This window comes from Nanorana parkeri, unplaced genomic scaffold, assembly GCF_000935625.1.
Source record: "Nanorana parkeri isolate BGI_ZX_2015 unplaced genomic scaffold, ASM93562v1 scaffold255, whole genome shotgun sequence".
Taxonomy (NCBI): Eukaryota; Metazoa; Chordata; class Amphibia; order Anura; family Dicroglossidae; genus Nanorana; species Nanorana parkeri.
In genome coordinates, this window is record NW_017306523.1 from 1220833 (window position 1) to 1236685 (window position 15853).

The 15853-nt window shown below is 41.8% G+C and overlaps 1 protein-coding gene across 1 annotated transcript in view; it reads right to left on the reverse strand.

The window, feature by feature from the left end:
- Positions 1–4815, reverse strand: part of FAM210A (family with sequence similarity 210 member A) — a 39312-nt gene extending 34497 nt beyond the window's left edge. Inside the window, exons 1-2 of the mRNA XM_018556838.1 lie at positions 4720–4815; positions 611–726 (exon numbers count right to left, since the gene is read on the reverse strand). The gene's annotated coding sequence lies outside the window, so the exon portion shown is untranslated. The remainder of the gene's footprint in view (positions 1–610; positions 727–4719) is intronic.
- Between the last annotated feature and the right edge of the window lie 11038 nt (positions 4816–15853).

Consider the following 15853-nt stretch of genomic DNA (forward strand, 5'->3'; position numbering starts at 1 on the left):
TATACAGCACAATGTACCATCAGCTATAGAGAAATACAAATCCCAGCAATACATTATAGAGCACCATGTGTGGGAAAGTGCAGGCTTACCTGAGCAGTCTTCCAGCAACTTGCTTCTGAGATTGGACCCGTCTATCAGCGGCTGTCATCCCCCCACACCTGCTCCTCCTTACTACATCTCCCCGCGTCCCTTGCCGATCGTGGATGTGGATGGGCAGGAAATGTGAGGAGGGGAGGAGGTGCGGCATGTGGAGCGTGAATGCGAGCAGGTCTGGCAGCGGCGAGCGGGAAGTGGGGAGGAGGTGCGGCGCACAGCGTGTGGAGCTGTGAACTGGGCCAACTGATCGGAAGCCGATTAATGGATTATTGAAAAAGTTGACAACTTTTTCAATAATCGATTATGTCGATTAGTTGTTGCAGCCCTAAACACATTCTACACTTAGCAAAATAAATGAACAGTAAATAAGCACACAGTACAAGTAAATTATTGCATGCAAAAAAAAGAAAGTTTAGAGTTTCAGGCCCAATGTGGTACATGTATGTTATTTGAACTCTCAGTTGTACACCAAATGCATCTGAAATAAGGATAGATGAGAAATTGTGTACTGTACCTTATCTGGACAGATATGGCAAGCTAAAATGATAAACAGACAAGAACCTTCAGAGTGCCATCAAAAACATGCTATACTTGTGGTCACCATACTGGAGTAGATGTGATTGCCAATGCCTGAAGAAGAAAATAAAACGTCAATATTATTTCATGCATAATGTCTACATTAGAAAAAAAACAAAAAAACTACAATAACCAGAGGCATGACTGGACTATCAGCTGACCTGGCTAATCATGGTTAGATCAGATGGCAGTCATATTTCTGGGCACACTACAACCTGTAGAATTAAAGTGACACTAAACTCAGGAGTTAAACCCTAAAAATACATTCAAGAACATTAACTAATAACAAAAATGTTTCTTATTTGTGTATCACTCAGCTGTAGGTCCTCAAATCATCTCTGAATTGGTGCTGACACTGTACTTTCTGGAGGGTGACTACTTTTGTTCCTCATGTGTTTTGTAAAGTAGTCCATCACAGGAGTGAGCTTGGAGCGGTGACTACTTTATAGCACACACAGGGACCATGGGGAAGAAAAGTAGCCACCCTCCAGAAGGAAAGACAGTGTCAGCACCAATTCAGAGATGATTGGAGGATCTACAGCCGAGTGACACAAAAATAAACTACAATTTATTTAATAGTTAAAAAGGTACCTGAATGCATTTTTAAGATTTACTTCCGGGTGTAAACTCGGGTGTACTTCCCGATTTTAATGTCACTTTGATCTTCGGAGTCTAAATTTTATTGGCTGACCAGGACTGTACTCTGAAAACTGGAACCAAAAAGGTGTCTACTCATTGTATACAAATGTACTCTCAGCCAACAAAACAACACATATTTATGTCACAATTGTTCTAATGGATGATTTAGTGGGTGAATGTTTTGACCATCATTTTATAATCTTTGGAACCTTAAAAGAAACAAGAAAAAGGGGTGCCATTGTAAACCATCCTTAACATACAAGTCACCTGGCTGTTGTGCCGACTCCTATGGTTTCAATACTATGAGTTAGTGGCCTGAAGGAAGTATACAGATAAGGACTTCTGTCTTTTTGCCGACATGCATTCTAATTCTGGGTCACTGACTCAAGGTACTGAAACACGACACAACAGCTGGACACAAAGCATTTTCCAAAAGGTAGTCTGCAATGGAAACCCAACATTTCTCTCATGACAGGTGTACCCCAACCAACAGATGGACAGGGTTATTCACAAACGGGTGAAGGTTTTGGAGAAGTGAACAATCTAGGCCAAAATAACCGATTTGGAAATATTCTCCAATTCAGCTCACTTTCCAGTTCAGCTATGTTGGCCTAGATTGTGCACTTCTCCTGCCTTCTCCAAACTCTTCACTCTTTTGTGAATAACCCTGTAAGAATTTGTGTCTTTGACATGACTTCACATGACCTAAAGAATCTACTCCACGTATCATCAACACGAAAAGAGTGGTTGATTCATATTCAATAAGCAAAAACATAACCAAATATGCATATGAAACATAACATCAAACAAATGATATAAAGAAAAAAGTACTGGAATGTGGGAAGAAAAGGTGTGCCTGGCTCCTAAATGGTATCCAATAGTTGCGGTGCCACTTAAAAAATAATAGCCGGTTATATAGTTGTAATAAAGCTATGATTGGACAGGAGCTAAATACTGAATAATTCCTCGAGCAGAGCCCCAACTTTGCAGGAGTGATAACCGATAAAAAAAACATGTGTGGATAACTATAACATTTTGCATTTCCTATCACCAGGACAAATAGAGAGTGGGTGAATCTAAAAAGCGGGGGCACAGAGAAAAATTGAATAAAAGAACTGGGAATCTCATCCTTTCCCACTCAAACTTAAAAGTGTATTTCAACCTGTGCAGTTAAATTTGAGAAAACTCGTTCTAGGTTTGTAATGTTTCCTTGCAGCAGGCAAGATGGCTGAATTCAGGGGAATATGCTTTATATTGTACAGGGTAACGAACGGTTCCACAGAAAGTGTGATGTATATTCATTGGGTTTATTTAAACTGCTCTGGAAATCTGGCTCACTGAAAGAAGGGTGTGTGCTGCATACAGCTGTAAAAGGAAAAAGAAGTCATAAATAGCACGGTCAAAGTTTTTTCCATCCAAGACAAACTGACTCATTGCCTGGGTCATTGCACTTCATTGCAAGGAGAATTATGAGGCGAGTGATTTTCACTCAGCCTCATAATCTGAGCCGACCTGTGACAATGAGACTGTCACAGGTCGGCTCACTAGATCGGAAAGTGAGCGAACACATACCGTCGCTCGCTCACTTCTCGATCTATCCATGCAGAGAGCCGTGACTGTCACTCACGGCTCCCTGCAAAGATCCCCCCCTCCCATCGGATCCTCCAGCGCTGACTGGCGGAACGGACGGGGGAGGGTACAGCCAGCTCTGCCTCTAGATAGGCAGAGCCAGCTGTCACTCACGCAGCTGGGTGGATCCAGACAGAATTGTCGGGATTTGTTCCGGCTGCGGCGTCTCAGTATACCGCAAGCTGTAGCTCGCAGTATACTGAGCGCTGGGTAACGGGAGGACGCTAGTTTGTGTCCTCCCGTTACCCTAGGCCTTGTTCATACCAAATGCAGACCAGATCCGGTCAGGTTTCTGCACACGCAGTGTAGTGGGTTGTGCCGCGTTTTGGATGCGTTTAGGGCCGGTTTTGGTTAAAACATTTTTTTTTTAAAGTTTAACATGGGCTTTCAGGCACTTGCATGCGTTTTAGATGCGTTTTTTATGCGTTCCAGACCAGATAAAATAGGGCTTGCCGCATTTTTTTCATCCGGTCTGGATCCGGTCTGGATCCGCACGCTGCGATGTGAACTGGAGGTCAAAATACCATAGGAATATATTGGACGCAGTTTTGAGCCGGTCTGCACCTGCTCTGGTCTGGATCTGCTCCGCGCTTGGTGTGAACAAGGCCTTAGGAGAACTATGGGGAAAAGCACTGACCCCATGGTTCTCCTTTAGGCAGTCCTTACGTTTTCCTCAAACTGGAATCTTTAAAAAAACAATAACCAAAACATTTCCTTTAGATTTACATACAGCAGAGAAGAGTTAGATCCCCTGTCAACATTTCTATGGACATCTGTGTCCCTACTGGGGTGATTTTCCAATGACTTCCTATCACTTTCAGAACAGGAAATGTGACAACAGCAATACAAACATTTGTAGTAGAAGAATGAAAGGTGAAAACTTCTGACAATGAGTGAAATTCATAAAAACTGGAGCAGACAGATTCTGGAGCAATTGTCTATGGCAACCAATCCGCTACTCTTTTCAGGTTCTTCAGTTAGGCTGGGTTCACACCTAGGCAATAGCGCTTTTTGTGCATTTTTGCACATTAATCAAATAGTGCGTTTTTGTGAGCAGATTGTAGCTCACAAAACTATCCTACAATGTCCCTTTGTCCTTACCTGGTGTAGCAAATTATACTCACCTAAGTCCCTCACCAACACTGTCTATGGGCACGGGTGACCACTGATCCAATGCCACAGATGATCCCTCGCCGACCAGTCCTTAACAGCCTCCTCACAGTGACATTACTCCTCTTCTGGATCCTGATAGGACCCTGCAGGCAGTGACATGGGCACCCAAAGAAGGACCCCAACAGGAGGTAAACAGAAAAGGAGATTGGGAAAGCAGGGTCACGTGACCATGGCTTTTGTTAAAAAGGGGGAAATCTCTGTCCCGGAGAAAGGCTTTAACGTTACATAGAGGGAGAAAGCCAAATAAGATCTTCAGCAAGTAAAAAGCGGAGCTGCAATTCTTAAATATTTGTTTTACACTTACGCTCTGTGAATGGGAACGTGTACGAAATATAAACTAGCTGTTATCCCAATATGCTAACAGCAGGAAAGTTTCCTATCCCATAGAACTAGCAGAAAATCTGTCTGACCAGAACCCTGGAAAACACGTGTGAGAAGAATGAATGTGCACAAAACACTCAGCCATACACCCTTCAATGACCCTGACTGGGCACACGGCTGTGTTACCTATTATTACAACTTCAAGGGTAAGAGGACAAACGGGGGGCACTATGTACCCTCCCCCCCAACACTGCTCAGGACAGTTGAGTGACACCCACACAGTACCTGTATCCGGGCTCTGATTCGGTGACAGGACGCTGTGCGGATAACAGGCTAGGGTCATGCACGCTGCAAGCTATCCCCTCCCACTTATGGCACGCGCACGGCCAGTCCCCTCCCACTAACGGCGCGCGCACAGACAGTGCCCGCCCACTCACGGACCTTCCATTCGCACTATTGGCACGCACAGCCAGTCTCCTCCCACTCGCTGCTCGGACAGGCAGTCCCCTCCCATTCGGTGCGCGTGCACGATCAAGCCACACTCACTCTGCGCGTGCACGTACAATTCCCTCCCACTCATAGCGCGCGCACGGACAGTCCAGTCGTACTCTCGGCACGCATTTCAGTCTCCTCCCACTCAGTGCTCAAACAGTCAGTCCCCTCCCATAAACTGAGCATACACGCGCAGCAATGGCTTATGGGAGTTGTAGTTTTATCCTCTATCTCATTCTGGCTAATAACACTGAGAGCTTGCATGGAGCCGTAGTTCCTCAAAACGTGCAAAGGCCTAATGCTAACTGAAATCCCCTGCTTAAACCATGTCAGGGGGAGCTTTGCCTATAAGCGTCGCATCTATGTCGTTGCTATGGGTAGGTGACCAATAATTGTGAAAGACGCCAAGTGAATATGGTGTAAAGAGTACATTACATAAGCACTAGGCTGATACTAAATGGCGCTTGGATTGATATCCATTAACAAAGTATTTTACTATTTACACATATGAAATAAACTATGCCACTCGATCCCACTTAATAAAAAACACCGTATGGTGCCTCCTCCTATCCACTGGGGGCGCTGTGGTGGACTGAGGGGAGGCTCGTGATTTCCGGTCTCGGTGGTGGCTGTTCCGGATACACGAGCGCCAAGGAAAACAGAATAGTGGTGAGCTGCTTTGTTATTCGTGTGGCTTGAATTGCCTATCGCGGTCTGGTAAGAAGGGTGGAGAGTGTGCACGGCCGGGGATGACTCAATCACAGCTCCGGCAAAGACTGGGCACTGTTTAGATGTGGTCGTCGTTTTGTATGATCGTACTACGTACGAATATTTCTTTGTATTGGTATATAGGACAGACTCCATCTCTTATACTGAACCTATGCTTGGCTCATGTTGGGTGAGGTATCAGGTTCGCTTTAACCCCCAAGCAGTACATATTCACCTTGTCTTTATTTCGTAGCTAAGTTTCATAACTGCCTGGAGGTTTTGTATCATCAGACTTTACTTTTGCTTAAAGTGGAACTAAAACCTGCAAATAGTCTTCCTCACCGGTGCTGACCACCTCCCTTGGGCTTCTTCTGGGTTCACCATCTTCGGTCATCTTGATTGGCTGGCCTGGGATGCTTTTACTTAGCTCATAGTGGTGAGCTTCGCATGCACATCACTGTGTACATTCTATAGAAACTCTGCAAACAGGAAGGTTAGAAGCTTTTATTGCAGAAGAAAAATAGGGATGTATTTATAAAGTAGTGAATGGGACTTTTGTCAAATATTCACTGGAAGTGAATCAATTGCTGTCATGTAAAACGCATGCATCTGCCCTGAATCTTTGGTAAATGTCAGATTTACTGCTTTATAAATATGCCCTACAGTATGTCTCCTCTGCAATAATAAAAAAAAAAACCTTCCTGCTTCCAAATTTCTATTCTCTGGGCAACATCTAAGGCCCCATTCACACGAGGACTTTGCTACATTCTGGGATTCCTGCGGCAGGAATCCCAGGTGTTCCCTTTGCATATGTGCATAGTAAAGGAAGAATCCGGCCGCACTACGTTCTACACTGAATCAGTTAAAGTGACATTAAAACCTCAGATTTTTTAACATAAAACAATACTGTAATGTGTGCCTTACTGTAATCCATGGTTGTTTCCCTTCTCTTTGCTGCTCTTCCTTTTTAAATCTATCTCTTCTCATGCTTGGGGAGAACTTCCATTTGCAGCTGAGTGCCTCTTCCTGTAGTGCTGGCTCAGGTTGTGAACCTACACACAGACACCATGTATCCATTTCCGAGACAAGGCAGTCTGCTACAAAACAGAAGTTCTGCCCAGCATGAGAACAGATACAGATTTAAAAGGAAGAGAAGCAAAGAGAAGGGAAACAACCATGGATTACAGTAAGGCACACATTACAGTGTTGTTTTATGTTAAAAAATCTGAGGGTTTAATGTCACTTTAATTGAAAATGTGTCCGTGACACTGAGTCCTGCCCGAGGTCCACCCACTGTTCCCGTTCAGATGCAGCTGCTGTACCCATTGACTTTAAACAGACCTTTAAAATAACAACAAACACAACTTTTAGAAATGTTTAGTAATGACAATCTACAAAGAGATACTTCTAGATAATTGCTGTCTTCGTATTCTATGCATTCCTTATTTCTCTGTTCTTCCCCTAGTCTTCTGACAGTGGCCATGTTAACTAAGGGCAGATTACTAGCTCTCCTTTTACTTCCTAATTTCTGGCACGTGACTAGGACATGTGACCATGCACATAATCTCAGCGGAGGAAAATGCCTTTCCCTGAGATCTGCTTTGTCATCAGCAATACTCTGCTGATCACAAGGCAATCCCAGTGTGCATTGCTTTGGCAAACGGAAGTCATTTTGCACTTTCAAAGCAGAAAATTAATGCTCTGCAAGTGTAAGTATTATTTTACACCTGACATGTCTATGGTATTATCAATCATCATACATAGAGGGATGCATTGGTAGAATTTGATTTTTGAGTGTAAGGCCCTGTTCACACGACATCCGTTTTGTGTGCTGACTGGCTCCGTACGCTGCTGCACTCAAAATGCATCCCAATGTATCCCTATGTGTTTTATGGGCCCCAGTTCTCACGTGCGCAGTCCGTTCAGCTTACGACAGAAAAAATACTGCATGTCACATTTTGTCAGGTCCGGATACGCAAACGCGTCAAAAACGCACTGCGCTGCAGCTAACATACTAACAGCCCCACTCCAGCAAAAAAAAAAAAAAAATTTTTTTTTTGCTGGAACACATCAAAAACGCGGCCAAAAACGCAATGCATCAGCAGCTCCACATCTGCTGATCAGGACCTGATCTCATGTGAACAGGCCCTAAAGGAACGCTTTAATAACGGGGTGCTGCATCTGTCAGCTTTAGGCCTCGGTAGTCCCCATGTAATCATACATGACACAATTGCATACGGTTTGGGTTAATGATTGTTCCTGGATGCAGGATAGATGCATCCAGCGACAATCACCCATACCTAACCGTACCATTTAAAATTACACGCAGACTGCTGCTAAGAGATGCAACCGCTGTCACCCTGTCATTAACTTCAATGTGTACACTGACTGCATCTGAATGGGAACTCCTGGGATCCCTGCGGCAAGAATCCCAGAATGTGTGAATGCAGCTTTAGACCTCATTCACATATGCAGTGACAAACATGCGTTTTAGCACATTTCTAAAGGCATATAAATGCATGTAATGATTTTAAATTGTATAGTTCACACTGTGCCTTTTCCTGCAGTTAGGTGAATACAGTTTAGCTTTTTTTTGGGAGAAAATAAATTCTGTGCATCCAGGGGCAGATTGGAAACTCTAACATGTAGGAATGCATACAAATGCAGGTACATTTAAACACAGGATTACTGGTTCTGGAAAACATAAGGTTTGTTTACACTTCCCAGATCATTTCTTCTACGTTGAAATAAACCAAACTCGGGAGGCTAGTGTGAATATAGCCCAAGGTGTGTCTAAAGGCAGATTCACCCTCTGTCCTGGTGACCTGGTAAATGTTTGAGTTGTCACTGGGTGATGTGTCGTGACACAGGAGGTAGAAAATCTCTCCAATGGGACACAGCAAAGGAAATGAATAAAAAATCTTGACGGGTTTAAAAGCTGAACTCCAGACAAAGTAATGCAGCACTTTGATTATTAATACATCGTTACATGTATCTTTAAAAAATGTCAAGGCAGCTGGACTTGCTGTATTTTTCTTGAAGGCGTTCAAGCAAGTCCAGTTGCCTTGAATTATTTTTTACAGATATACCATGACCTGGATGAATGAGAACCTTCACAGACATCATTACATGTATTTTTTTTTTTTAATGCAAGCACTACATGCATTTGAAGTGTGAACCTTTCAGCTCCTGTAAAGCAGAGCTCAGCACTAGGGAAGAGAGAAGCAGTACAAAAGAGCCAGTTAGTTGTGCTCATGCAGTAAGCAGGGACATGCTGACATGTGGAGAGGAGAGTGACAGAGAAATTAGCTTATCAGTCGTCGGCTTTTTCGTTCTGTCCAGTCACAAACTAGGGGAGGGAAAAGACCTGTAAGTGTTACCCAACTGTAGCAAAGAAACAAAATAGGGTATTTTGCCCTTCCATGCAGGGTTTTACTTTCTGGCATGGCTGTGCAAATCTCAGAGAGGGGGGAGGGGAAATGTATCAAAACTGGAGCAATTGCCCATGGCAACCAATTAGCTTCTCTGTTCAGTTTGTTCAGGTAAGCTTTAAAAAATGAAAGAGAGAAGCTGATTGGTTGCCATGCACCTCTGCTCCAGATTCTGTCTGCTCCAGTGTTGATAAATTCCCCCTCAGAATACAAATAATTTAGCTGTTTGCATATAATTTTTTTTTGCCCTATATATGCTAACAGGCTCAGTTTAGGAGATGTAACCTGCCAAAACAGGTCTGTTGTATTTACGTTTACTAAGAACTAATGGGGGGGAATTATCAACGCTGGAGCAGTTACCCATTGCAACCAATCAGCTTTCATTTGCAACGCTTATCTAAACAAATTGAAGATGGCAGCTAATTGGTTGCTATGGGCAACTGCTCCAGTTTTGATAAATTCCCCCCAGTTTCTAAAAGTAGCCATATTTTAGAGATGTTTTTAAGTTACATAATGCATTCATTTAATATTGTAATTAGTATTTAAAGTAGAACTGAAGCCAGAATAGAGTAAACCCCTGTTGGCTTTTTTTGTTTGGCCATTGGGGAGATTTTCCTTCACTTCCTGTCCAATAGCCACCACAGGAAGTGAGGAAATTCCTGGTGTTCACCACAACTAGTGTCCCCATTGGAAGATTTTCCCTTTATTTCTGTTCTGACGACAACCCCAAATTTGGGATTTTCTTTCACTTTTATAACGATCACTTTGGTCACTTTGATAACGGTCATCAGGAAAAATAGGGGGAATCTCCCTAATGGAGTCACAGAGAGTAAAAAAAACCCACCCAAAAAACAGGCTGGTGTTCTAATCCCTCTCCACTCTATACAAAACAAAAACAAAGTTTAGGTTTAAGTTGCATTAATAACTGCCTCAGGATGCCATTATAAAGGCAATCTTTTTAGAAGATTTGTTTGGATCGGTGTTTATATTTGAAATGTCTTTTTTTCCATTGCAGAAAGAAGTGGTTCTATCGTGGGAGGTTGTACATACAGAGGACATAAATCCATATGGAAAAACAGTAGCCAAATAAGCCAATATCTCTTACAATGGACAGGACACATCAAAGCTCTGAACTGGTATGTCTTTTATACTCATTTAATTTATATTTTTCAACCATGAGACAAACAAAAGTTGAACTAAAAAATCCAACACATCGACCAGCGCCAGGAAGGCCATCCATAAGCCAGAACCCTTCACTGCGCATCTAGTAAGGGCTGCCCCGTTCCAGTCAGGGAGTCCAGAAGGCTATGTAGAAAAACCAAAAACAACCGGGCGCCTTTCCTGGTGCATGTAAAACCTTTTTATTCAATAAAAAAGAGTAAACAAAAATATACTCACAAAATAGGCAGTATATACACGCATAAAAGGTTGATTTGTGTGCCAACCATCAGAATTTTGTCAGAATTCTGAAGGCCAGTGGGTAGTCTCTAGAACAGAGTCTCCTGAGTGTCCAACCAGTAACTAACACAGCGCCAACGGCTTAAGTCCAGGTAGGGAGATAGTCTGCAGTAATCGTGGTGTAAAGCATAAACGAGGCAGGCTCTCAAAAATAGGCTTTAGGGAAACCTCAACTCTGTAAAAAAAAACACAGAGCGTCTCCATCGTGTAAAACCTTTTTAATAAAGTAAATTTAAACAGATGCAAACATACTCACAAAAGTCGAGTTTAAAAAGCATGAAACGATAAAAGCATGAGAGACTTAAACCGCCGGCTAGTCTTCCTCCCCGATGGTTAACGTTTCCGAGGTCACGCCTCCTTCGTCATTGGTTCTGAAAAAAAAGTCTTGCGAGGGTTGTAAAGTGTATGGCCACCTTTTAGGGTTTAAATCCAGCAGGCTAGTCACGGTGGTGGGAGGTCATTACTCGGGCACAGTAAGGCGCTATCATAAGGAGATGTGAGGGCAGTTCTGTGCAGGAGCTTAGGTCAGGGTGATGATGCACCAGAAGGCATGTGTCCAATAATAGCTTTGATAATACGAAAATCACCTGCACTCCATACAGACATTAAAGGGTTATTAAACCCTCAGCTTTTTTGCATAGATCTACTGCTAGCATGCAGTAGATCTATGCAAAAAGTAATTAAAAAAAAACCTGCTTTAACAGTGGTTTAAACTTACCTGTGTCTTCCCCGCACGCTCCCGTCTGAAAATGTGAAAATTCTCGGACGGCCGCAAAGGATCTTGGCGCGCGCATGCGCAGTTCACATTTTCGGCCGGGAAGCGAGGTAAGTCTATGGATGCGTGCACCCCGCATGCAGACACCGTGGGACAGGAAGTGCCAGCAAGCCCAGAGGAGTCAGCGATGGATCGGACACCCGCCGCAGCGCTGGAAGGACAGATGAAAACATCAGGAAAGATCGGATTAAAAGACATCAATTAACCCCTTTGTGACGGGAGACGTACACTGTACGTCCCGTCACGAAGTGCCTATATGACTGGCCACGTACACTGTACGTGACAAGTTATATCAGGCTTTGTAATGCCGGTAACCTCTGATTCTCAGCAATTACCAGTCATTAATGAATGAAATAGGGAAGCTTTTGTAAAAGCTTTTTTCTTTCACTAATGAAAGAATGAAGCCGTTACATACAAAACCGGGAGTGCTAAATAGTGATCCTGTATTTGACAGCTGAAAATAGCAGAGAGGTAGCAGAGTGAGTCACCTCTCTGCTATTCGTTTTGACAGCTCGATAGCCCGATGTTTATGATACATTTCACCAAAGAGATGCATTGTATCTCTTTGATTGAAATGTATCAGACTTCTGATCGTCTGGGCCGGTCAAAGACCTTTTAGTGAGATCTGAATCTGACATGCTGTCAGGATCAGTCTCTAAGGTTATTATTAGCTGTTCCTAAGTTTGGAGCAGCCTAATAATAGCCAACATTTTTTTTTTTAAGTTATTTTTTCAAGCAGTCATAGTGACTTGATATAAACTGACAAAAAAAAAAAGTTTTTTTTTTTTTTTTACAAAGTAAAAAAAAATTAAAGTGTAAAACAAAATTAGGGAAAAAAATGATATATAAATATATTTTTTAATACTATAATTATTATAACAAATTTTAAAAAAATTATAATTATCAAAACATGTGAAAAAAAGTGTTTTCTTCTAGTTTTATTTCTCCATTTTTTTTTTTATATTTAAACTAAGTGAGGCGTTAAGTACACATGTTTGATATAATTATATAGCCCTATCTGTCCTCTAAAAAACAATATATAATATGTGTGAGTACATTTAGTAAGAAAGTATATTACTGCTGTGAAAGAATCACACAGCAAAAATGTAAAAAGTGTGTCAGTCATTTATCAACAGAAACTGAAAATTAAGCTCAGTCATGAAGGGGTTAAGGTAAGTGCTTTAATTTAACGTTGGGAAATGAAATGCCTTTAATGAAAGGTTGGTGCTTGAAGTGATAACACGGATGGCGCTGTGTCGGATACAGTCCATAATAGAAGTCACCAGCACTCGATGATATGTGCAAGAAGTAAAGCACTTCTTATTAAATTGTCATATGCGTCATACAGGCTGCTTTTTTCTTCTAATTGTAACGAGGTCCGTACAATTTTTTGTGAATGGTAAGGAGGAGAGGGAGACTGAGATGTGGCCATAGTGCTGGGGTATGACACCTGTAGCAAGCAGCCAGGAAGTGCAGAGGGAGAGGGACTTCCTCTGCCACCTAAACTACATAATTTGCAGGACATAGAAGTATGCCTGTAAAGTTGGGCTTTACATTTCAAAAATGACGGAAACCAAAATAAAGGTATCCATAGCATGGAGCTTCTTTATAACTTGCTATGATATTAAAATGGGGATCAGCACACCATAACGTTCACAACATTGAAGGATGAATCCAACAAGCATGCAGCAAGTGACAGCAGAACACCTAGCATGCATACTTAATGCAGGCCAGTGACTCCCAAAGCACTGAAATCCTAGGGTCAATATGAGAGCTAGGCAAGTAACATTTGAAGGTCAGCTTTGGCAACCCTCTTGTTTCTGCTATCGCAGGTTTCCTTTAAAAGGTCATCTTTATTTATCCAGAGGGTAAAATAAAAAAAAAAATCAGTGTTGTTGACGAATTTTAGGCTTTATCAGTTCTTAATACATTTGACCTTTAAACATGATGGTTATTCTGTTGTGATATTTTAGTTTGCAATGTTTACACTCGTCTGAAAGACATGCATCTTATTTTTTGGATACAGCCATATGCAGCATATTGTTGTTGGACAGGTGAGCTGTCATTCTTTTCAGTGCCCTTGACTGTCTTGTGTCCTGGAATCACTTTTTAAGCCGATTTTACAGAATCTCTCTACAATGTTCTTTTTGGCCTTGTGGCCTTTGTTCTGCGCAATACTTGGCTAAAACTAGAAAGATAATTCACTATTATGTAAGTTCTGAAATTTGGGTATTAATTTATTTTAACCTGTTGCCGTCCGCCCGTTGCAAAAAAAACGGACGGACGGCGGACCCGCATTTGCGGGTTGCCGTCTCCAGATGGCATTTTTTTTCGGCGCGCACGGGCAGAAAAAGCCCGTTCAACGCAAAGAGCCGTTACCGACTGTTTCACATGCACACGATCGGCGGCTCTATAGCCAGCATGCGAAAATGACATTTGCGTTACACATGTTACATATCGTCGCGAATGTCGGAGTGAGAGCAATAATTTTAGGGCCATCAATCACTGATGAGCGGTAAAAGCTTTTAAAGCGTCGCCTATGGCCAATTTTGGCTATTGTAGTTTTTTGAGGTTTCGCGCGCACAATTTTAAGGCTTGACATGTTTGGTGTCTTTTTTTATATTTTGTTCAAATTTTATTGTTTTGAGAAAAATAAGAGGTTTTAGCAAACATAAACATCATATACAATGATATCAGAGCTGTACATACAGCCCAAAAAACTGGTGTCTTTTTATATTTTACCAAAAAATTGGGTAATAAATGTTTTATCATTTTAATGTAGGGCAAACAGTTTTTAAATAAAAATAAAAACCGCAGTGGTGATTACCCCCAAAAGAAAGCTCTATCTGTCCCAAAAAATGGTATAAAATGTATTTCAGTACAGCATTGCATGACGGAATAAACGTCAATCAAAGTATCGCAGCGCTGAATACTGAAAAATGGCCTGGATGGGAAGGGGGTTTAACACCGAGGACATGAAGTGGTTAATTTTATTTTATCCATAGATAGGGCAAATCCGTGCTTTCAACACTAAAACTCAGACAGCAGCAGCTGATCTGCTTACTTATAAGCTTTTCGAGGATAAACAACGCTGTCTCTTAGCTGCGCCACACAATCCTCCCTCCCACCTCCTACAGGGAGTACACTCACTAGAAAAAAGTGACTAGATTAAGTAAAGTCAGTATGGATTCATGAAGTGGTCCTTCAATGTCCTGAAAGTACGGCACATCTGTTCTGCCTCTCACTGCCGGTCAATCAGCAAACCACATTCATAGCAGCAGTAAAGTTTTCAGGAGCTGCCCTTCATCATGGAAAAACATTTGCACCCAACCTATCGGAAAAGGACGAAAGATCTTTGTGTAGTAATTTATTAAAATGCACAGTAAAAAAAGAAAGTATCAATCACCATTAAAATCGAAACAATCCACTAGCACCATACACTGATGCGTTTCATCAGAGCGGTCTTGTTGCTGTTCGATAAGTTCCTTAAATGAAGATGATCACTTAGTGATTTAAATAGCACAGCCACCAATATGACAATATAAAGCCATATGAAATCAGTAAGTGTTCATTGAACTAATCTATATTTAAGGAACTTGTGTAACACCAGTATGGCCTCTCTGACTAAGTCTTCTTGACAATGTTGTTTTTTTTAATGGCGCATGATACTTGTTTTGTTGTACATGTTAATTCCTGTAGGAAGACCTCGCTCTTCTTTCTTCCTTCCTTTCCCTTGCTAGGTTCACTGTTATGCTGGGAGCAAATGTTTTCATTTGATGAAGGGTGACTCTTGAGCACTTCACTGCTGCTTTTAATAAGGTTTGCTTACTAGCCAGCGGTGTGGGGAGGTGGAGGATGTGTTGTACTTTTTGGTTATTAAAGGACTACCCCATAAGTGTGTACTGACCTTACTTTATAGTTTGAAATTTTCCTGGTAAGTGTACTCCCTGTGTGAAGTGAGAGGGAGGCTTGTGTGGCACAGTTAAGTGATTGCATTGTTTATCATTTTGCCATGACCTCATTAGCCATCAATTCACGTCAGAGCGACCGATTCTGGATTCATTCCAGACGTCATACTCTCCAACTTTCTTGGGAAAAAAGTGAGCCAATGGTTACATAACATGGAACGCTCTGATCCTCATCGTTGTTTGTAGGAAAATCTGTTAAGAGAAGTTCCTTTAAAGTGTATTTCCACGTTTGCAACCAAATTGGGATAACACCTACGTGTTTTGTTTTTCTCATAAACTTAAAAAAAAATTAAATTGCTGCATAAAACGTGTTCAGTTCTCAAGTGTTTTTCTCTATGCTGAATTTACCTTTTGAAATGAAAATAGGGTGGAGGTAATTTTTATGAAAATGAACCCTGTCTGTACTGTGCTGCCTGATCTCATTAGCAGTTGTAAGCTAGATTTAAACATTGCCAGTCCTAACAAAGATCTAGAAGCATTGTTTCTTTTATGGTATATTAATGAGTGGGAACTCAGTCTGTCCTTGAACTGGGTAGACATGGAGCGAATTTTGGCCAATTTAGCAGGAATCGGCCAAAATTCGATCT